Consider the following 14,325-nt stretch of genomic DNA (forward strand, 5'->3'; position numbering starts at 1 on the left):
TTTCGTCTTTATCGGTGAGTTTTCCCACCTCCCTCGATCCGTGCTCAGTTATCTACCATTCATCTCATCGTTGCAGTCACCTTTGCCCATTCCAAGTTTCTAGTGCACCACATTTGTCCCTAATAAACCTGCGGGTGACCATTGCATTTTGTTTTTTTAATACTGGCACTCAGATTCTTCCTTGTGAAATTAACGAAAGAGATCCACTTTCGTCTTCTTTTGATAGCTTCTGGCCTGAAATCACCGTGAAACGAGGATAGAAAATTCATTTTCTTCGTTGTTTGTGTTGTTGCAGCCTGATACAAAGCATCTAACTGCCGTATTAAGCCTTCACATGAAAATATCTCAAAGGAATGACCAAGAGATAAAAACAAGCGTTTCGGAGATGACGTCACAATCATCTCCAGTCCCCCCTTAGTGATACAACGGATACAAGGGTGTGGGAAAATAAAAGGTTGCGAGTACAAAACTGTAAAAAACGTTGAATACAAACAGTAATTAAAGGAAATTTAGTATCATGTAATCTTTTTTCACTGATTGGGGACTATTATTCTACAGTTTGTAATTTACACCTACTTGTTACCTACTTTATATAAAGCCACTTACTTGTAAACATCCCTCAACTGAAGATGGATACTGAGTATCCGAAACATGTCATGCAAATATAGTAGTAGTAGTAGTAGTAGTAGTAGTAGTAGTAGTAGTAGTCTCTCTAGGGGATCCGCGCAAAATAGCCTTAAAACGCTGATTATGTAACCTTAGCATACCGCGTGCAGTCCGTAGCAATCCTTCACGTGTCCCAGAGGTATGGGACTCTTATATAAGACCACTCCCTTATCACTATATGTTATCGCTTCATCGCTGCGCCGAAATCGTCATGGCGAATCAAGTTCCTGTTGTTCCTGATGTTCAGCAATTGCAAGACGCACTCGCCGTACCTCCAGCCCAAGCAGGGGCCGCTCAAAACCAGGCTCAAGACGCCCAGAATGTTGCCGTTGCCGCGCCGCTTGCCGTTCCTGCAGCTCAACCTGTTCATGTACCAGATGCTGATGTGGTGAGTTCTTCCTGCCTGTTGTTGGCCTACTTGCTTTGTTTTTGCTATCGGTCGCTAGCGTGTTTTGCAGGACGTCGCAGCATAGCGCCCCGCTTCCCCGCATATGTTTTTTGCGAGTTTGTCTCGATCATAGCGTTATTGTTAGACGGTTTTATAGCGAGTTTTTCCCGTCCCTCTTGGCGTATCGAATTTGTTCCGCTTTTTTTTTGTGGTGAGTTGGTTTCGCTCGAATTGCAATATAGCGTAATATCGCAGCGCTTCTGTCAGTTTATCTCACTTACGGATTGTCGTAGTGAGTTTGTCTCTCCAAGAGTTGACAGTGGGTTTGGCCCACTGAAGTGTTGAATTAGTGAGTTTGTCTCACTGAAAGAGGTTTTCTACTGAGTGAGTTTGTCTCACCGGAGTGTGTAATTGGTGAGTTTGTCTCACCGAAGTGTTTGATTAGTACGTTTGTCTCACCGAAGTGTTTTTGTAGTGACTTTGTCTCACCGAGGTGTTTTTCTGGCGAGTTTGTCTCACCGAAGTGTTTAATTAGTGAGTTTGTCTCACCTAAGCGTTTTTCCGTTGAGTTCGTCTCACCAAAGTGTTTAATTAGTGAGGTTGTCTCACCCAAGTGTTTTTCTTGTGAGTTTGTCTCACTAAAGAGTTACGGTGAGTTTGTCTCATCGAAGAGTTATGGTGAGTTTGTCGCATCGAAGCGTTTTAAAGAATTTGTCTCACCGAAATTTATAGCGAGTTTGTCTCGCCGTAGTTCTTCCGTGAGTTTTCCTCACTGAAGTGTTATAGTGAGTTTGTCTCATTTAGGTGTTGTACTGAGTTTGTCTCACTAAAAGGTCCTATGAGCTTCTCCCTCCGAAGCGTTTTATCAGTTTGTCTTATTTAATATCATTGTGAGTTTGCCTCACCGGAGTGTTTTAGTGCACTCACAAATGCACACTTACGGGGACAGACATATGAATGCACACCAGCTCTGTGGGGACAGTTCAGAATATGGGGACATTTTCGAGTCCTCACAAAAATGTCCCCAGAAGTTGGCATTTAACTGTAACCATACCATACTTCTGGGGACTTCAGCAAAGTCCTCATAAGTTGGTATGAAAAATACACATATTGCGTCCCCACAAGGGGGTAATTTTTTTTTTGTGAGAGACGAGACTTTGTATCGTATGTTAAAGATCAATGAAGCCCTCAGAAATCCCACAAAGACAAGACATTGAGCACGAAGAAATTAATAACAGAATACACTTCATATTTTCTACATGAGTTACACACCAGTAACACACACATACATTACTATAAGTACTGAAAGTTTGGAAAATTAAGCTAAAAGTTGAATTCAATGATACCATTATTGCGAGTAACACTCTTCAGTGGCTGAACAATGTTTTTATTGCTTTAACTCCACTTTTTCTATCCATATTAATTAATCCACAGCAAAAGCCTTGAAGTACATGTAACGTTCAGTTAAAAGGAGAAATACAAAAACATTGATTATAAAAAATGCAATTAATTTGTGGTGATTTTAATGAAGTTACTGTTAAATCTCTTACTCTGACCACACTTATATAAAGATGTCTTGACAAATTCTTAATAATCTGAACTAAATTATTCCACCCTAGAGCATTTCTTATTAACTTTCGTAATATTAATTTAAAGGACTCAGTATGGTTTCATGCACACCAACTTGTGGGGCAAGTGAAAAGAAGCAATGTTAGGCGGCGACTTCCTTCCACACTCAAAAAAAAATGAACACCTGAAATGAAAAGTTCACAACCTGTGAGCAAAAAAAAATAGGTCACAAACTATTTCACCTATTTAATATTTCTGTTGGAATGCAGTTTTAAGTTTTATCATGTCTGATTGGCTTTCCCTTAAAATTAATAATTATAATCAAACTCCACAACTACATGTATTTCAGGTGTTCACATGCTTTTCTGATCCTCACAGTATACAGTGTAGAGCGACTAATATTATGGTAACAAAATCAAATAAGGCATAATGTAAAATGTTCATTTGCACAAATTACAGTGTTATTTTATATGATAAAGAGCAAAGGTTGCATAGTACATAAGCAGGTAAAAATCGATTAATGAGCCTGTCCTCACAATTTTTCAATGTTTAAGTTTAAAAACAATTTTTGAGTAATTATCAATGGCACAATCCAAACTTAGACCTATCACTTAAACCAAAAACACAAAGGGCCATTTCGGAGTTGCTGTTTGTCACGGTTTCAAAGTGAGGCTTGGTGCTAAACCACTGTAAGGGAAATGAGTCTGATTTGCATAAGAATACGCATTTCAATTACAGTACTGTTGTGCACTGCAGGACTCACTTTGAAACTGAGGCATGCAGCAACTCGGAAATGGGCTATTGTGTTGCAGATGATTTGCAATAGAATGCAAAGGGTGGATAGCAGGCAACTGGAAAGTCCAATTATTATTAACAATAATATAATAATAAAAACAAGAGGATATCACCATGCTAACACTAAGTTAATTAGGGTGGTGTTCTATCTACATTACTACAATTTACTATGCAGAATAAGAACTGAAGCTTAAAAATTTAAAATTACGAGGACATTATATATATACGTGCGTGCGTATTGTACACTACTAAAAGATATAACTTATGCACACTTGAGAAATATTACATAATTTGCCACCCGGAGCTCGTCACACTTCACAAAAGGTCAGAGTTAGTTAGCAGCTGCCGGCAGCCATCGAAGAGGTGATTTACGTGGTTAAGGCGTGGGCCTGCCGGGAAATTTTCTTTCAAGGTGACAAGGTAGGGGAGCCTAAAACTTCACTTGAAACCCAACTAAGGATCAAATTAATGATGCACGACCGTAGTCAACTTAGCAGATGACAAGGAAGGATCCTACATGTAGAAGGATACAGGCTAATTTTAATTTTAGAGAGAGTGTAGGAGAGAAACCCTGACAATGCACACCCCAAATAATCACATTTTTAACTGAATAAATGTTTGAAAGAAAATTTGCCCTAAGCGGGATTTGAACCCACGTCCCCCCATTACTAGTCGGGTGTGATCACCACTACACCACCAGAACAACCATGCTGGCAACACAGCCATCGAAGAGGTGATTTACGTGGTTAAGGCGTGGGCCTCCCAGGAAATTTTCTTTCAAGGTGCATTGTCAGGGTTTCTCTCCTACACTCCCTCTAAAATTAAAATTAGCCTGTATCCTTCTAGGATCCTTCCTTGTAATCCGCTAAGTTGACTACGGTCGTGCATCATTAATTTGATCCTTAGTTGGGTTTCAAGTGAAGTTATAGGCTCCCCTACCTTGTCACCTTGAAAGAAAATTTCCCGGGAAGCCCACGCCTTAACCACGTAAATCACCTCTTCGATGGCTGTGTTGCCAGCATGGTTGTCCTGGTGGTGTAGTGGTGATCACACCCGACTAGTAATGGGGGGACGTGGGTTCAAATCCCGCTCAGGGCAAATTTTCTTTCAAACATTTATACAGGTAAAAATATGATTATTTGGGGTGTGCATTGTCAGGGTTTCTCTCCTACACTCTCTCTCTCTCTCTATATATATATATACCATTGTTTTAGATGTCAACTTTGTTTATATGCGCTTGTAATAAATTTGAACTGCCAGTTGCCTGAAGATCGCCAACCGGCGTGAAACTCAGATCGAGTAGCAACAGCTGATCTTTGCCTTGCGTGTTTACTTTGTTTTTGTTTATATATATAAATATATATATCTGACTGGATTTACAAAAAGCTACCCATTGATGCTGTAACTTAGCCCCTTCAGATGCACAACAAAGTTCTTTCTACTGACAGCTATGATTGCAGCTAGGATCAAACTTTACCCCATCCTGGACAATGCAACTTCTCGAGTTTACACGTGTCTAATAATTATTTTACTGGTCCTTGCATGGGGATCCCTGTGGCACCTGAGGGGTCAAGGTAAGACATTTCCTGACTTCCTGACTTAAATTTTGATCAAGTCCTATATAAGAGAATTAGCTTCTTGGTCATTCCTAAGTCATAGGCGATCAATTTCTGCCAAGTAGTGTCACAGAAATACTGACAAGTTATTTTATTTAAACCAAGGCACAAACTCTAACTCAGGGTATAATCAACCCCCCCTAAACTAACTTTGCCTTGCTCTTATAGGTGCAAGCTAACATTTAAATCATAGCTCAGACACTCTAGAGTTTGCACAGGCATGTCTTGACGGAGCCCCCCCTGGTTCAAAGACCGCGCCAAGAGGTTGAATACGGGCTTCGCCCGTATTCAACCGAAAATTTAAGCAGCCACCTTCTTCAAAAATCAGTCAGATATATATATGTATATATAACTGCAGACAGTACTGTTTCGGCCTTCTGGGCCTCATCAGTGCAGTGCTGATGTCTGGGATGGAGGTTAAGCTTATAAAGCCACCCCCAATGTCCCACACATGTGGTACATCTAAGTCATGCCAGAGTGCTCAAACTAGCGAGCTGGTGAGCATGCGCAATTGCTAGCGGCAATGACTCATCCCAGTAGAGTGCTCAATTTGGACATGAAAGCTAAAGCTTTGTAATGCCAAAGAGCTATATCTAACTGCAGACAGTACTGTTTCGGCCTTCTGGGCCTCATCAGTGCAGTGCTGATGTCTGGGATGGAGGTTAAGCTTATAAAGCCACCCCCAATGTCCCACACATGTGGTACATTTAAGTCATGCCAGAGTGCTCAAACTAGCGAGCTAGTGAGCATGCGCAAATACTGACAAGTTATTTTATTTCGCCTATCGCCTATATATATATATAGTAGAATAAAAAATTATGTTAATTACTGTACAAACTGTTCCAGCCACAGTGTGTGTGTGTATATATATATAGTAGAATAAAAAATTATGTTAATTACTGTACAAACTGTTCCAGCCACATTTATATTTATTTTTTTCTGGGCTGTACTCTCTAGCATCCACAGATAAACCGTTTCAAGCATGTACTCCCCTCTACTGGAAAGATCTTTGTCCCGTCTTACATAAATTTATAATGCGATAATATGCGATAATGACACAACATTGCTCGCGTCAGATTGAAGTTCTCGCATTTTTGTCTCCCCTTCTTCACATGGTTTGACTTAATTTTGACCCCTCTCCTTTTTGTTATTGTGAAAAACAAATTGATGTCAGTTTTTCATGCATCTGTCCTGTTATTGACAATGAATTTCGTCATAACATTATCAAAGTAGTCTGCGGATCCAATTTTTGTTATGATGTCATGTACATCCGTCCGCCCGTACAGACTGTCGGGGTGGAGGTGGATCCACTCAGCTACTTTGACAATGTTATGATGAAATTCATGATCAATAACAGGACAGACGCATGAAAAACTGACATCAATTCATCAAATGTACAGTAGATGATCAGGGCTACAAGACTTTAATATTAATAGCGGATCTTAGGCACGCAAAGGGTGCCAGCGGAGCACCATGGGTGAGAGTATCCATGCGAGAAATTTTTGTTATGATGTCACGTACATCTGTCCGCCCGTACAGACTGTTAGGGTGGAGGTGGGGAAGCCGGACAGCCTGTGGGAACAGGAGTGTTCGGACAATTTTTCTTGGCCGGAAATCGCATGGTAGCATTGCACTTGGCAACCGGTGTTTTTTGGCGGGAAATCATATTAGTGATGAGCAACAGGATAAAGAACAGGAAAGAGCATCAGAGAAGAGGCAACGAAATTTGAAAAAATTAAGCAAAGAAATCCTAGTAAAGATTAAAGAGTAAAGATTGTCAGTCAAACAGAAAATGTTGTGAAAGACATCACTATGCGTGTAATTTCAGTTTTAGTTGACTAAAATTGTTGGTTATTGTTTGGAAGGCTTGTTTGTTTGCTGCATGCTGTCAGCTCAGAGGTGTTTGATCCGTTTGATCACTGTAAACTGTCCACACTAATGATGATTAATTCAATCTGTACTTTATGCAGAAGCATAGTTATTTCCATAAACATTTTATTGCTTTTTGGGGTTAAAAACGGGAGCTCCACTTTAAGGTTTGGCTTTATTTATTTTAGCAAAAGGTTCAGCAAAAAGCTAATTGCTAACCCTTTTATCTTAACGGTGAAAGCTGGTCGGAAATTGCAAAGGGAAAAAATTCAGTTGCAAATTAGACTGTATTGGTCGCAATTTCGAGTCTTGACTTACCATAAGCATGTAAATACATTGGATGAGCCTACATGTAATTATTAGTTCTACAAATTATTGCTTAAATTTGGAACCGCATAATCCAGTGTAATTTCTGCATAATCAACGCATGTTTACGCATAATAATTATGGCCAAAAATTTCCGCATAGTCTTTCATTTTTTTCCGCATCCTATCAGAAGCCCAGACTCTAGCACTACTGAGGTTAACCATAATGAAAAATTTGATAATGCATGGTTACAAAATGTTTCTCCAGCTGACAATAATTGAGCCCTCATTGGCCAATTTCTGGAATAAAGACTGACATTTTGACAATAACTTCCTGTGTATACTTGTTATAATAACTGTTACTTTTTGTGAGTTTAATAAAAATAGTACTTACATGTATCTTTGCACCTTGAATGAATTAACATATTTAAAGTATTCTCAGTCTTCTGGTGACAATTAAACAGCTTGTTCTCCAGAGGCATATGGAGCAGGCTGCAAGAAATTAGAGGTACAATTAAATTTAATTACATTGTACAATTGCTACATGTAACAATAATAATGTAGACTAATAGATTCCTTTGGCATATTTATATAGTTACATGGACCAGTGGCACACCTGACCAGACATGCAATTAACTATCATGTATTGGTATTCAGGTCCATCATACAAGTTGCCCTCAGCTGTTAAACTGCTTATACACTGTACAACTATGAGTCTGAGAATTTTTAAACTACTGTGAGATTTCTCTATACAAACAGATAAGAAACTGGATCACAATCACCCTGACATTGTGTTTGTGTACAAACAAAACAAAAATTGCCTCATCTATTGCATGCCCTAGTGACAGAAGGGTAGATATCAAACAAGAGGAAAAGGTCAACAAGATTAGTATCTGGATCTGGCAGTTGAGATAAAAGCCTTGTGGAAGATCAAGGAGTGTTAAAGTTGTCCCTGTTGTTATTGGAGCACTGGGTACTATTCCAAAGAGACTGGCTCGGGACTACATGTACATGTTTGCTGGGATAGAGTTGGCAGCTCTTGCTGGGATAAGCAACAATCCTCCAAAGAGTCCTTGAAGTCTAAGGCAGCTTGTTATGACCTGATGATGGGATTAAAATTTCTTGAAGTTTTGATTACAATGTACAGGGTGTACCATACAGTACACTGTACCTGCCATGAAGCTAAATGCACCATAATAATAATAATAATTTATAATAATATAATATAATAATTATTATTATTATTATTATTATTATTATTATTATTATTATTATTATTATTAAATTATTATTATATCATGGTGCATTTAGCTTTACAGCTTCATGGAATAATAATAATAATAATAATAATAATAATAATAATAATATTATTATTATTATTATTATTATTATTGTTGTTATTATTATCATTCTAATTATTATTATCATTATCCCAGAGCAAGCATGGCCAGGCTTTACTTAGCAAGGAATGAGGGCAGAAGAGGACTGAAATCAGTGGAGGAAACAATAAGATTAAGATCAGAAAAGTCAAGTCAACTTTATTTAGGCAGGGTAGCCCAGTCAGCCATGGCTACAATTATTGGCTCAGGAATGGATACATGTACATGAAGAAGAAACTGCAAAGGATCAGGCACTAACAACTTGATGGAGGGAGGTTATCATAGAAAAACAAGCCAGTCAACCACAAAATGCAGAATGTATAAATAGAGAGACAAAACTATATTTCACATTCTCCATTTGTGTAGCAAACTTGCACAATGTGAATGTAGTTCTAAAGAGACATGACAAAGTAGCTCAAATAATACACTAAAATCTATGTAAAAAATATTATCTCTCATACTCAAGGAATTGGTATGACCATGTTGAGAAGAAAGTGGCAGAAAATAGCAAAGCAAAGATACTTTTGGATTTCTCTAAACAAACAGATCATTGTTATACAGGCACAAAGAGCAGATATTGTTTTCAAAGACAATTAAGATCTAAATCACACATGGGTCATTAAGCCTACAAATAATTTTTTTTGCTATAAGCCTGTCATGTGTCAGGCCAGGCCACGGCACCTCATTTTCATTGTCTCGTTTTTCTTTTTTTCTTTTTTTTCTTTTTTAAAAGTGGTTAGGGTGAGGGTTAAGGTTCAAATCTTTTGCATTGCCCGTAGCCGGACAGGAAGATCCTTCTTTTTCGTGTTTTAACGTCAGGCCTGAAACTATTTCTGCTCTAGCATGATCGGAATCCCGTGTAAGATCTTATGGGGTAAAATCACTTAACATTATGTCAATATTCATGTGGGAAGACACCACTGTTGTTGTTCAAATTATTCTTCAGTCATATTCGGAAGAATTTCAAAAAAATCTTTCAAGATTCCATTCAAATATTTTAGAACTTTCTTCAGACCAATGTACAAAAAACAGTATTTAAAATTAAACCTTTGAAATATTCACATGCACATATTTTCTGTATCTAAATGAGGGTTGAAGATGAACTAGAAATAAATCTTTTTCCCAGTTCCATAACGTCCTCTGTTTCGGATACAGCATTTTTGAATTTCCAAATTTTTACCTTGCGTGACCCCAGGATACAGAGCTGATTGAAAAGCTTGTCTCTTTCTATGATTCTCAGACATTTGTGGATTTCAAGTACATTACGAGAGGTGTTCATACACATGTATTTTATCAGAAACCCACAAGGGTTGAAACGTGTAACGGCCCCCTGTGTGCTGGGGAACAAGCTTCATCTGAATAATTATTCAATTTGCTAATTACCATATTTGGAACAACAAGAGCAAGGGGTTTCCAAATATGGTACTTAGCACTGAAACATTCAACCAATCAGTTCGCACTTAATATTCGGAAGCTGTGAACGTGCGTTACACGTTTCATGTTGGCAGTGTGGCCCAGTGGTTAGGGCGCTTGCCTTGAGATCGGGAGATCCCGGGTTCAAGACCTGCTCTGACCATTTGGTGAATTTGATCCTGGTAGTCCCTGGTTCAACTTCCCAGCTGCACTTGTAAATAGCCAACTGGCTTGCCTCTGGCCAGTTGGGATTCTTAACAGTTGTTGTTGTTCTGTTCTGTCGTTTCGTTGTGTTTCATTGGCCCTGAAAAGCCCCCATGGGGAGTGGTCAATTAAGCATGTATTGTATTGTTTCAACCCTTATGGGTTTCTGATTTAAGTAAGCACATTTGCGGAAAAGTGAACTCCAGATGTTTTCGTTGATTACTGGCCACCATATTGGTGGACCACGGACGGTCTACCAACATGGCAGCATTGTGTGAAATGCTTCGGGAAATTGATAACTCAGAAACGATGTACCACACAGACCTGACAATTGGAGAAACGGTTTATATATTTGTCTTGAAATCATTTCAAGTTGTTGGATTCTTTTATTGAACGGTTTTGAATTTGCTTTTTGTTGCATGACAATGAAAACAATCAAAACATGCGCACACTGCCCAATACTGTTTTGACAATACTGTTGCTTTCGTTTGCCATTCTATTGAGAATTCTTATGTTTTTGCTTTCTTTGTTTGTCATTCTAGTTGAACAAAATACATTTGTATATGTTTCAGCTTTTGTTTGTGCATAGGCAATAACGTTAGTTATTGAAGTCACGATAAGAAATGTAATTTGAGGCCCTAAAAATTCACTGTAAAACTGGTCATAAAATCTTATCAGTCCAATGAAAACACAAACAACATGCATTTGGGGAACAGTATCCTTGTTGATTCCACAGCACATGTACATTGCAGTGTTATTTAATTTAAATCAATGCATCTGTAAAAATACAGTTTTACTTTGCATCATATCAGAAGACCCTGATCAGCCTGTCCGGTCAGACTGATCATTTGCCAGTCAAAACCTCAAGTTTACCGGACAAATGTCTGATGACCGGCGCTTTTTGCCAGGCTTGGTCATAAATGTACATGCATCAATACCTACATGTAGACATGGAAGAGTACAAGAGAAGAAAAAGGAGAAAGTGGAGATTGAAAAGTACATGTACTGTACTAAGACTTGGCAAGGGAGATTCAAAGATTGTGGAACACCTCATGATCAGCAAAAGTATTACTGGTTGTACAGTAGGAGAATTGGGAGCTGTGGCAAAACAGTACTGGAGAAGGAGTTGAAAAAGCTGGATATCAAGAAGGAAGTACCGGTAGTAGCAGAGTACAATTTTAGCTGCCCCACTGGGATCAGCAAGGATACCGAGGAGAGTATTGGATATCTCAGGGTAGAGGTTCAAATGGGATACCAATACAGAAACTGGCTGTCACAGAGCTGAGAAAATCAACAATGAAAGTAAATAATAATAATAATGATGATGATGATGATGATGATGATGATGATGATGATGATGATGATGTATTGATACCATTGACATTGATTGATTTGAGGAAGAGTAAAGCAGGGTACGAATTAAGAAAGGGGTATGTTACCGTAAATCAGTTGTTCTTTATGGATGACCTTTAACCGTATGGAAACAATGAAAAACAGCGGAATTCCTTGATCAATACAGTATGTGTATATAGCTAGGATACTGGAATGAAGTTTAGCATTAAAAAATGTGGGTTTTGGACTTTTGGTCACTAAACGGGGAAAGTTAGAAGAAAGCAGGGGAAAAACATTACCGAATTATCAGCTGATGACGCAGATAGACAAAAATAAAGTGTACATTAAATACCTCAGGGTTTTTGAAGCAGACAACATGAAACATACAGACATGAAAGATATAGTCAGAAAAGAGTACTTCATATGGGTGAAAAGCACATTATAAAACTCAAAACTTAATGCAGGAAACACAAGATTTGCCTTGAATCCAAGAGCAGTGTCTGTGATAAGGTATGGGGTTGGTATTATATTTTGGAAGAAGGATAAACTGGAAGAAATTGCCCAAAAGACAAGGAAGCTTTTAAGTATTTATCAAACTTTAATCATACAAATAACATTAGAGACTATATTAATTTGCCACGGCAAATTGGTGGAAAGGGTTTGATTAGTGTAGAGGACCGTGTTAACCCATTGACACCTGGGAGGGATGACACTTGATAGATTTTACTCTGTCTAATGCCAGACGATTTTACTCGTCAATGGGGGGCATCCTAGGGCGTTTTAAGTGTGAATGGGTTAACCCACTGACCCCCTGGGAGTGATAGATTTTTACTCTGTCTAACGCCAGACGATTTTACTCGTCAATGGGGGGGCATCCTAGGGCGTTTTAAGTGTGAATGGGTTAACCCACTGACCCCCTGGGAGTGATAGATTTTACTCTGTCTAACGCCAGACGATTTTACTCGTCAATGGGGGGCATCCTAGGGCGTTTTAAGTGTGAATGGGTTAACCCACTGACCCCCTGGGAGTGACAGATTTTACTCTGTCTAAAGCAAGACGATTTTACTCGCCAACTGGAGGCGTTCCAGGGCGTTTGAGGTGTCAGTGGGTTAAACACTTAAAAACTATGTCCCTCAACAATATGGAAATTGAAAGTCTGCGAAAATATGCGGCAAGGAGTGGTGAAATCTTCATCAGAGAAGTGAGCAATAAGGACTTCCCGGGAAAAGGCAAGGAGAAAGAAGATATTAAAAGGGACCTATTACAGAAGTACACCAGCAATGCTCGATATGGAAAGTTTTATGGGAACACAGAGCTTATCAGAGATAAAAGATGAAGATGTTTCAGGAACGTGTGGGATGTGTGGTCCGCCAGAGATGAGACAGTTCTGCATGAGCATTACTGTATCAGACTAATCAGAGCGAGTGCAGTGCACTACATGTAGCATGGCGAAGTGATAAAATTGCGCAGGTAATACACTGGAAGATGTGCCATCGATTCAATATGTAAGTCTCAGAGATGTGGTATGATCATAAGATTGAAAAGGTTGGGAGGTAATCTACAATTGGGAGGTAATCTACAATAGATAAGTTACGGGGCAAACGCGAGGGGTGCCGGGGGCTATGTAAACTGAAAAAAACATGGAAATCCAGCAAACAACTTCCGCTTACCTCATGTTTGGCACGACTTGTGTTTGCTTTCTGCGTTAGTTAAATGGCAGCTCAAGGACAAAAATCCATTCGGAAAATGCTGTGTCTACAACAGCGAATTCCATGAGACCGTTGTCTTCGAAGACTTTAAAAATGCAACCGAGTAATCTCGTTCCCAGAAGCCCGGGTGTGAAGTACGATGCATTGTGGGATACACTGCGAATTAAGACGATCCCCCTCTCAGGATCGACGCCAGTGTAAAATAATTAATATGAGTTTTCGTGATCCGTGTAATTCATTCTTCCTCGGCGCGTTTTATTATTTCGTTGGGAAATAAAACATGTTCCCGGGCTTTGTAACTAACTTTTTCTTACGAGAAGAACAGATACGTACCTTGTGGGCATGCTGTAATTCCGTGGATAAATACACAAGCAAGTCTATCCCATCCAGAGCTAGCGCTATAGCTAGTGAAGTGATTGGTACCGCCCGTGTCATCTTTTGGGTGTGTTCAGGTATTTAACGCCACCACTTTGCCTTAGTCTCATGTTTGTGAAGACAATAGGTTTCGTCTTTTTCTAACTGCCCCGTGTCTTGAAGCCCATAGAAGGATTTTATGTGGACTGTTGGGTCCAAGATGATACCTTCATGCTTCTTCACTGGTTAGTCAGTTATAAATACTGCTTTAATTGCCGAGATTTGAAGCAATAGCCTTTTACAGTGAACTGCTAATTTTGCCACATTACACTTCCCAAAGAACGGATTGACGTTGGAGTAGATGTAAGTGTATCTGGTATCTCGTGGGCGTAAGGTTATCTGATGCAGTTGTTACATCAACCTTAGTGTGTTTGTGAAACAATAATAATATTATCTGTTGTACCATAATACTTGTTGCTGGTACGATAGGCAGTGAGTTTAACTGGGCTTTTCTTTTTTTCTAAGGTGTCAAAATATGCCCTTCACTCAGCACAAAAACATACAGCTCTTTGGCTCCCATTGGAAGCTGTCATAAGGTTGCAGTTGAAGTACTTTTAATTTGAACTGGATGTGTAGACTCGGTGACTGACATTTGCAGACTGCGGACTAACCCTAAATCACAATTATTGAAAGCTAACCGTTTTAAATCAGGTTCTTAGACTTAAA

At 39.1% G+C, this 14,325-nt stretch overlaps 1 long non-coding RNA gene across 1 annotated transcript; it reads right to left on the reverse strand.

Moving 5' to 3' along the window:
* Window positions 1-2,282: 2,282 nt before the first annotated feature.
* LOC137983269 (uncharacterized) lies at window positions 2,283-13,353 on the reverse strand. Its single transcript, XR_011118935.1, has 3 exons — window positions 13,207-13,353; window positions 7,603-7,700; window positions 2,283-2,807 (listed from the first exon to the last, which is right to left on the reverse strand). It is a non-coding gene; the product is annotated as an uncharacterized lncRNA (long non-coding RNA).
* Window positions 13,354-14,325: the final 972 nt, after the last annotated feature.

The sequence above is a fragment of the Montipora foliosa genome, chromosome 13 (assembly GCF_036669935.1).
Source record: "Montipora foliosa isolate CH-2021 chromosome 13, ASM3666993v2, whole genome shotgun sequence".
NCBI lineage: Eukaryota > Metazoa > Cnidaria > Anthozoa > Scleractinia > Acroporidae > Montipora > Montipora foliosa.